An 11,250-nucleotide genomic window follows, 5' to 3' on the forward strand; every position below is an offset into this window, starting at 1 on the left:
ATCCACGTCTAATCATGCAATTGTGTCATACATGATGATTTATATACGTTAATCATGTCATATGTAGCTTGTTTACGAACAAACGATGGAGTGAGGTCTTTGTAAACTTTGGGTAGTTAGCATACATGTTTATGTAGCAAAACTATATTAACAGGGCTCGGAGAGTGATGGATGTTATTATATAGTAGGATAATAAGAAATATATACACAGAGGGTCTAGGCAGTTGTGACTTTTGTCTTTGGCTTCAATAATACTAGTAATAATCCTGTAATAGAGCACATGAGACAAAGGGGTTGCTCAATTATTGAATCCTGACACCGGCCATGATCGATGAGGGGAGCTGAGGGTCCTTGAATAATTTGATAATTCAGGTCTTCTCTTGGTAATGACTTCTCTGGTGTGGTGGTTCTATTTGCTCTACAGCTAGCTTGTTCCTTCCATGTGCTGATGCTCTAAAGAGAAACAAGACAAATGTGTTGTTCCGAAAAGCTACCTGCTCAATTCAACTTCAGTTTCAACATTTTTGTAACAATGATTTCGCCATTACTCGAATAAAGCAAAAATGATAAGATAAATTGTGTTTTATTTTGACTAAATAAGATAGATTGTGTTGAAATTGAAAATAATATATAATCCATACCAGAAACCAACCTTTGGCGATATTAATTGGTTGGGGGTGTTGAGTTTCAATGGCTAGCAGAGTAGAACATGCAAACATACAGGCAAAATAGTATAAACGGTATGAATTACAAGCTTTTAGTTCTCCTATTGAGCTAATCTATCAAGGTATTAAGTAGTATAAATTATGATTTTTGATGGACTAGTACAAGGAAGAAGCAAAAGGAATGTTCGTTAAAACAGGCATGGGAGCCCCTGGACTTAAAGCAATCTTGAAACAAATTCTTTCTTCTCCCATCAATCCCGAAATAATTACAGCTGTGCAGAAACTTCACTCCATCATCATACAGAGAGATAGTTCTCAGGACAAACATGTCAGAAGATGGATAAGTCAAACCAACACTGCAAAAGCTGAAAAAGGAGGAAGCCTAATCTACTTAGCTTTTGATGAAAATGTTAAGGGAGCTGTAGTAGTGGGACAAGAAGCTGGTAAGACAGTTGAAGAAAACACACAAAAGATACTGTCAATGTATCTACAGGTGAAACTATTGTCAATGAATCAAAAGTTACTGTCAGTGAAACCGATGGAAGCAGGACAGAAGATACTGTCATGGAACCTACTGTCAATGTTGTTCAAGGTCATATAGGTAAAACTATATTTGACAAAGATTTCAAGAATCACAGAGAAAGTGACACACGTTCAATCTACTTCTTTGAGCTTAAAAGGATGATTGAATTTCTGGAAGAAGACGTCACCGTTACCTCTGAAATACTGAAGCTTGTCTATGAGTATCATGATCTAAGGGAGAAGCAGTATAGAGGTGTATATGGTGATTGGAGATTTCACGATGATTCTAATTATCTCAGTCCTATTGAGGAAGAACAAGATGATGTTGAACCGGATAACAAAGTTATTGATTTGACTGCTGGTGATGAAGATAAACATCCACAGCAAACATCTCAAAGTAATGCATCTGAAGCTCAACATGAACAATCTTCCACATTCAACTATCAAGATCAAAAGGAGAGATTGATGAAGCGTTATATGCAGATCAACAGAGTATTCTCTTGCCGACTAACCTATGTGCCTTATGTACTTGATAATCCACTGACATTCAAGGGCATAAACGAAGAAACTCACTTTTGAAGTCTATCAAAGCTAAAGACTTCTGTCATAAGAGAGATGTACATCAGGGTGGTTGGATCTTTGAACTCTTTAGAAGCTCGGTTTGCTAAAGAATGTAAAATCATTTTCGCAAGAAGAGAGGATGAGGATCCTAAGCTGGATGAGAAGTGAAGAAAAACCTTGTATAGTGTCCCAGGAAAGAAATTTCAATTAAATCAAAATGAAAAGGAATTCAGATGCTGCAACTGTGGACATGCACTTTGGTTTAACATGGATGGAGCAAGACAATTCAGTTCTGATGCTCTCATGCAAAGAATTGAAGAAATTGAAGATTTTGTCGAGACTCCAGAAGAGGAAGAAATTGAAGAAATTGAAGAAATATATATATATATATATATATATATATATTTTCAATCTTTAATTTATATATATATATTATTTACATTATATATTTTATATTATATAACCGTTAAATTAAATATATATTCATAAAAAAAAAATTAAAAACCCCCTCCCTAGGGTCGCCCTTGCCACGGGCGACCCGTGGGAGAGGGAAAAAAACCCCGTAAGGGTCGCCCTTTGGAAGGGCGGCCCATATGGCACAGCATGGGTCGCCCTTTGAAAGGGCGCCCCTTACTGTTTTTTTGTTTTGGTTTGGGTCGCCATTTTTCATATGAATTAGATTGGTTAGTTTTGAAAACTCGAAAAAAAATTGGTTAGTTTTGAAAAATGGTTGAACAAACTGGTTATAAATGAAACGGAGCCGTAAAATACTACGAATCCTATCAGTTTGTGTCGGGTCATTGGCATTACATGAAAACACTAGATACTCCAAAAGTTGTGTAATATTTCACCTATGTGTTACCGGTGAAATTAGTAACTTTTTATAATAACGATATGGATTTAAGATAAAGGCATAATTAAACATAATCCAAACAAAGAAACACAAAGAATCGATAACAACAAACATTTGCAGTGACCACAAAGAATGAATAACAAAAAAAATTAGCAGTGAGCCGTTTAAGATAAAGGCATAATTAAACATAATCCAAACAAAGAAACACAAAGAATCGATAATAACAAACATTTGCAAGTTTAGGGTTTAGGGATTATTCTGCAAGGCCAAAGAAATACCAGACACTGGGAAACTAGCAAAGAAATCAATATACCTCGAACATCAACATATTTAGCACGGTGAGGGAGCTCACTAGATGGGCACTCAAACAATGGGCCTTGTTAGATCCAGTAACATTCTTAAATGTGCCTGTTGGACATTCCTGCAAAGAAGCTCTTGAAATAGGCAAGACTATTTGACTTTTTACGCAAACTAGGGAAAGGGAAACATTACAGAGAGACTAAATGAAAAGGCTGAATGTTTAGCCATGTGCTAAGTAAAATCAAATAATACAGAAGGTAGTACAAGAGAAGAAAGCATAAACGGCTTGTATTGCTTACTGACCAACTCACCAATTCAGGGGAAGGTAAGGAGAAGGTACGATTTTGCTTTTAGGTATCAATACGATATGCATTTTTGTTGCCGTAAAAGATTTATTTTGCAATCAATTCACTACATAAACACTTATATGACATAGCCACATATGGCTAGAGGTGGCCATTCGGGCGGGCCGGGGCGGTTCGGGCCGGTTCGATGGCGGGCTGAACCGTCAGCTGTAAAACCGTAACCGGCACGTCAGTTTTGGCGGTCCGGTTCGGTCCGGGCCGGGCTGGTGGAAATGAAAACCGGAACCGTGTTATACGGGTTTAACGGGTTTACGGGTTTGACGGTTCAGGCGGTTCACGGTTCAGGCGGTTCGGTTCTCAGACGGTTCTTGCGCGTGTCCAGTAGGCAGTACACTAGAGTGAGTAGTATCATTGTGTTTCTTCTTGTTTTTTTAGGACAACTGTGCAAGTGGAAACGTGTGAAACTGATTTACTTAATTTAAGTGCATTTTGTTTTTTTATAACAAGTGTACCTTTTAGTAATTGAACTATTTTAAAAATTCGAAAATAAGTTTTATATCATATTAGTTTTGGAATTTATTTTTGTTCAATATTATTGTTTAATTTAATTAATAATAAATTGTAAACTAAAAAATAAATGGTAAAAAGAGGATGATACCTCTTATAAATTTTATATATTAGAAAAACATTGTACAAACTTTTTATTTCGTTTTAAAATATGAACTTTGATGTTTTATATAAAACAAAAAATAAAATATATAACATCGAGTGTATTACAAGCTATTGTGATATGCAAAGTGCAATAGCCAATAGTACAGCTGTTGTTGTCTTGCCAATAATAAGAGTGCGGGTTCAAACCGCGGTTCCGCGGTTCCAACCGGTCCGGTTCCGCGGGTTCCAGCGGTTCCGGGCCGGTTACGGTTCGGTTCCCCATTTCTCAACCCGTATTCGGCACGTGTTTAATATCGGTTCGTGCCGGTTTCGAACCGGCCCGGGTTTAAACGGTTTCAGGCGGTTAAAAACCCGGTTCGGGGCGTGCCGATTCAGTCGGTTCAGCCCGTTTGGCCACCTCTACATATGGCACATAAATGACATAACACTTAAACACTACATATTTTATGTTATAAATATAATATAAATATAAAAGAGATATTGGAAAGTGAATAAGATAATTGTATTCATTCAAGTAAGTCTACAAGTACAAGTTTGATGGGTATTTATAGATACATGGTAAATAAGTTACAAGCTATTTGAAAGGTCAAAAGTCTAGAGTTACAAGGATATGAAAGACCAAAAGTTTGGAGGATGAAAAGCCAAAAGTCTATCCTTGAAACTTGAAAGGTCAAGGACATCCACACACATATATTTTTATAACACTCCCCCTTGGATGTCCGTCAAATGAAATAATGTCTTGTTATAACCTTCCTGGAAAAACCCTTTGGGAGAAAAACCAAGCGAAGGAACAAAAACATTTATTTCATAATGGCACGTGATGCTGCCTCGTTAAAAACCTTTCCAGGAAAACCCATTGGGAAAAACCATGGATAAGGGAAAAAGAGTGCAGCGTGCATTTTCTGCCCCTCATGATAATATCAAATAATATCTTTGAGTTGATGATCTCCTTTGTTCCAAAACTTCTCAAACAGAGATGTTAAAAGTGTTGTAATGAATGCCTCATTGAGTTGTGTAGCCATCATCATATGCAGTCAGTTGAGCTTTCATATATATAGTTGGTGGAGTTCCCATCCTTGTAAAATATCATTATCTTGATGCTGCAATTTTTTTCCAGCTTTTGCCATCTTGAATTGCTGAAATCAAAACATTGTGATAAGAAGTTCCTGCAACAACTCATTTCATAGCAAAAATCTCCAATATAATTTTTGATCTACCGAAATCATAATTGAAATGAGGACTTTGCTGCTGCAAAATTAACTTAAAACCCTTATGAGATAGATTAGTGGAGATTGAATAAAATTACAGGATTCACACGCCTTTAAAGAGAGCGATTGCTTAGCAATGAACACTAATCAGAAGCGGAAAACCTGCTTTTAATAAATCTATAATAATGTCAAAACATGTTTAATAAAACATGTTTTACTTAAATACGGTACTCCTGGACCGAGAATTTCTTTCTTTCAACTATCCACAAAGTTTAGTATACTATCATATATTTATTATCCTTCTGGGGTTCAAATATAACAAAATATCACTCATTCAGGAGTATCTTCTTTCAGTATATATAACACGAAATATTTTATCACAAAAAGTAACATAAATCTATTTTAATTATGAGGTGCAACTCATTTCAATGTCAACTAGAAACACATTCTAGTTTCCATTTGCTCTGGCCAGAGACTTCATGAGTTGTCACCTATATTTTGATATAAAATGATAACATGTATTTTGTGTTGGACTGCTGGTCCAAATCTATTTTTCATTCTGAGGAGGGTAATGTTCTCGAGAGTTTGTTATACTGCTTCTGGCAATTAAGTTTCTTGTAGGACAATCATGGTCAAGTGGGCATATAAGACTTAAATCAAATCATCACATATAATGAGATTATTTGGCAATCAAATAATCACATCCACCACAAGATATTATTTCTCTTCATGACCAATACAAGGTCATCATACAATTATCTAAGTTTCACAATCATAATTTCTTTTGAAACTTCATTTTATTCTCATACAAAAAATCATTCATATCCCACTGACTCGACACCGTTAGGTGTGTTAACTGCAGTTTCAGATATTTCTCTATTTTTAAGAGATAATGATTCGTAGGGCACTACATTCACAACTTCAGGTGTGAGAGGACTACTGGTCCAAATAATTTTTCTTTATAATTGCCTCAATTATGTCCTTTATTCTTTGGCCAAATTTATCAATATTTTCTAACAAATTCTGCTTCATGATCCTCATTATTATCAATAACCTCAAGTTCTATAAATATCATCGACGTCGATTCGATTTATGGTTCCACTTTATTCTGGACAAGACATAATATATCAAGATCTCTAATTTGTCATGTCTATAATCTCTTCCGGAAATCCTGCAATGTCATGTCTATAATCTCTTCCGGAGATCCTTAAAAAATTATTGATTTCTCAATCTAGCCATCATCAATTATTGATCTTTTTCACCTTTTTTTGTATAAGATATGGAACCAACTTGCCTATCACGCTTCAGGCGTTCTTTAGATATAGTAGTATCTTAAGGTTGTCCTTCTGCAACATTAATATCATAGGAGCATATGTAGCCGGTGTTTGTGACATAGTCACTATTTCTGGTCATCAGAAAGAATTATCTTATGAACTTCTGGTTCATATTCTTTATTTTGAGGATCAAGATGAGGCAATGATAATTCATTCTTATATTTCTATTTTCACCGGCTATGTATTTTCTCCCCCTGATTTTGAGAAAACAAACTCATTAAATCAAGTCATAACAAATACATTTTGATGATTCCAAATGCACTCATATGTAATATATATCCAATTGAGGAATCAATCTTACTAAGGTGGTGTAAAATCGGTTATGACCAAATAATTTGTTTATGATGGGGAGATTATGAAAATTTGTTTATGATGGGGAGATTATGAAAATTTGTTTATATGATGCGAATCGATAAATATGTGATACAAAATACTCAACGATTTTTATGGATGAGATAATACTCATTGTGAGATTCACCAGCATTATAAGTATATATTCTAAATAATGAATCTTGCATACTTCAGGCTGCAAGTTGATAATAACTTCGTATACAACCATATTTTTTCACAAAATATCTCACTATTCAATAATGGGAGATTTATAACTCATGTCATATCTTTATCCATTCATTCTCAAAGATAATCATAACTATATCCTTGCTGGTGATCAGTTTTATCTTATAAGCAAATAAAATATGTATCACTGAGAAGAAGAATCTACAGGTTCTTCAACAAAAGTCCATATAAAATATCAGTTACTATTCGCATCTTTATTATATTTAGATGGCTTAGCTATTCAGGCCAAACTATAAACTTATAAGCAAACTTCTGGTTTACTTCTAAATCAAGTTCTATTATGCTTATTATAAATTACTGGGGAATCTTTCTCCAAAATTGCACTTGAATTAGACTCAATATTTAAAGGCACTTGATATCTCAATGCGATAAATTATATCAAAATTCATACTTCAATCTTCATAGAAGAGTATAATTGCATCAATACTATACATGCTTTTCTGGAGTAAAATATACTTGAAAGAGTAGATAAAAATATACATGCTCTTCGAGAGCCTTATATGTTCTTCAGGAGCCTTATATACGTTCTTCCTGAGTTTTATATACATGCTCTTCGAGAGTCTTATACATGCTCTTCAGGAGCCTTATATACGCTCTTCCGGAGCTTTATATTTTCTCGGAGTCTTATATTAGGCATCCTATATAATCCTCCCCTTTGGATGACTCATTTTAGATACGAAGTATTGATACTAGTCATATTTATATCAATTAAGAGAAATATTTCTCATACAAATAAGAAATGGTTGATATCCTCTGATTTTCTAATACTGTCACATTATGGTACGATATCATTTGGTGCAATTCATAATCCTTTCATCAATAATTCAAATTTAGTAAACCACATTGAGTCAGGATATCAACTCATGAATTTAACAACCCAAATATTTCATCAATAAAATATCCGCGGGACACAATATAATATTTATTTAATCAATTAAAAATCCATTATATCCAAATATCATATTATTCTTTATAGAGCCATCCTTCAGGGATATTATATCATTTAGAATAAACTCATAATTTAAATATCATACTACTATATCATTCTTCTGGAATGTAATTAAGTGTTTGAACACATAACATTTATTCTATAGACATCACTCAATACCGTATTTATGAAAAATATGATCAATATTCTTTAGAAATTTCACATAAATTAAACTCAATGTCAATGTGAGAAAATAAAAGAATTTTATGATAGAGACAACTTCTGGTTGTTATTTCGTGCAACTTCTGGTTGCAATCATTTATTATTATTCAATTAAAACAATATCACCTAGTAGTTGTCGATTATATCAACATCATGTAGCTCAAGTGGGATAAAAAAAATCACGTTTACAAATGCTAAGTTTTAAATCAACTATAAATTTAAAGACAAGGAGTGACATTAACATTCTATCAATATGAAGAATATCACATAAAGATCACATAATAGCATTTATTTAAAGCATGAATATGTAATATATTGTAATATGTGAGTAGAATAACTTGATATAAGTGACTTAGTGTGTGTGGTCCATCTCATCTAAATCATGATACATGTTGTTTTTCACTATCTCAACACTTTTAGTAATCACATATATATATAATAATTCAATATAGACATGAAAGGACCTTTTTAGTATATATTAACCGAGGATATATAGACAACGACTAGATATCAAGTCACACATGATTTATATAGATGAGAATAATAGAGAATATGCATTCCTCATAAATATATTAGCTATGCCACTAATTAGTATGTACAATCTGCTTATAATGATAATTAAGCTTAGTATCAATTCAAATCTCAATTTGAAGTAGATAATGACTTGAGGAAATCAACTTTTGGATAGAGAGATGCATATATGACTCATGACTTTTAAAAATTAGGACAACCTACTCTTTATAGATCACTAGGTAGGACTCTTAGATTGAAGAGTCACTTAAGCCTAATAATTTTTGGATTCATTTTGAATCAAATTGATTACAAGTATACAATCTAAATCTGACCAGTTTCAAAGAATACCAATTTACTCTATGAAGATGATTTTTTTCCGGAAAAGTATAAAACACGAAAAACGTAGGATATTCCGAGACCTTTCCAGAATGGTAAGGCTCGGTTAAAACGAACAAGTAACGAATTCAGAAAACAAATATTTGTGGACTGCAGATGCAGAATCAGCTCCTGATTATGATAGTAATTTCATATTTAAGACATCGAAATCACAGAATATGGTAATGGAATGTAAAGACAAAATGTAGATATCGAAAAGAGGTTTCCAGAATGGTATTGCTCATATTATTTAGACAAATATTCAATTTATTATGAATTTTAGAAGTGACAGCATATCAACTTGAATCATATAATCAGATTACACAAAATGTAGATTTTGACATACTTATAAGAATATTTTAGAAATACGCGAAGACAAAAAATTGTAGATGATCAAAAAACCTTTACAACGAGTATAAGCTCAATAAATTCCGATGGATAATGAATCAGATACGAAATTTACAAGAATCAGAGATATAATGTGCACATAAAAATCATCCTATTGCAAGCGAAGCAAAGTAAACTATAAGAAGTGTACTTACTTGATGGACAAACTGGAATAACAAGATCTTCGTTGAACCCTTCTACTTCTTGGATTTCGAAGAATTAACATGTCTAATATCAAACATACTAACCAACTACAGTTGTAGAATATCAAGCGATTTTTTTAGAAGTATCTAAAATCTCTCAATTCTGGTGTAACATAAATTTGGTATAATTTTAGAAGAAATGCAAAACTATCATAACTCAAAGAAAAGAAAAATAAATAAAAAAATAATAAAAAAAAATGCGTACCTTAAAATCAATCTTAAATTCTTTTATGTTCAAGATTCTTACTTCATGAAAAATCATAATGCAAAGTAATGATAAGAACCTTTAACATCATAAAGTATAACTCATTCTTTGCACCAACACAAGTCCTCGTCGATTAGCCCATCCAAATTTTTCAAACCATGATCCTCTTGAATATGAAGTGCAAGAATGTGCGAACACAGCAGAAGAGCGAGCCTTAGAAACAAAGTAGAAGAGCGAGTCGTACAAAATACAACAAAATTAAAAAGCGAGTCGTGCTGATAACGTTTTATGTTATAAATATAATATAAATATAAAAGAGATATTGGAAAGTGAATAAGATAATTGTATTCATTGAAGTAAGTCTACAAGTACAAGTTTGATGGGTATTTATAGATACATGGTAAATAAGTTACAAGCTATTTGAAAGGTCAAAAGTCTAGAGTTACAAGGATATGAAAGACCAAAAGTTTGGAGGATGAAAAGCCAAAAGTCTATCATTGAAACTTGAAAGGTCAAAGACATCCACACACATATATTTTTATAACAACATAAACAATTTAAATGGAACAGATCCTGTGCTATAAGATTGATTTGTAAGATAATTTTAAACTACCTGACAGAAAATGCCATAAAGTCCTTTTAGGACAAGATTTTCCACTGAGACTCCCGTTTTCACCACCGTATCCTAGATCTTTACCCGATCCTCCTCTGCCGTATGTAATACTCCCTGCGTCCCAATTTATTTGTCTTGTTTGACTTTTTGCGGCCAAATTGACCAAATTTTGACTGATAATTAGTAATTATTTGTATATGATCCTGAAAATCGGAAAAAAATATTTTAAACTAGAATAGATATGGATTCTATTAATATATTTTTTGTAATTTTTTCTAATTATCTTATATACATAAACTGCAGTCAAAGTTTGGTCAAATTGACCTTAAAAAGTCAAAGAAGACAAATAAATTGGGACGGAGGGAGTATTTTATAAAAGACAAGATGAACAGAAAAATGATAAACATCTAGGACAGAAAATTTAATTCCTAAGTTGAAAGAAAATTTGGACACTAAAATTGTTACTCCCTCCGTCCCAGCCATTTGTGTACAAATAGTTGGGGCACAGAGACCAATAAATTGTGTAAAAATAGATTTATATTTAATAATAGATTTGAGATAGTGGAGGACAGTAGTGGGTGTAATAGTGTTTATATTAGTATAGAATGGAGATAGTGGAAGAATGTAGTTGGTGTAATGATGTTTTATATTATAAAAGTTTAGAAACCGTATACAATTCAGGACGGAGGGTCGAAATCTATTGACTGAAAATTGTACTGAAACTGATTGCTCAGAAGAGCAGGTGTAGGGTCGCCTGACACGTCAGGCATGGCAACTATAAAAAATTGTACATGCATTCATGCATAAT

The sequence above is a fragment of the Daucus carota genome, chromosome 5, assembly GCF_001625215.2.
Source record: "Daucus carota subsp. sativus chromosome 5, DH1 v3.0, whole genome shotgun sequence".
Taxonomy (NCBI): domain Eukaryota; kingdom Viridiplantae; phylum Streptophyta; class Magnoliopsida; order Apiales; family Apiaceae; genus Daucus; species Daucus carota.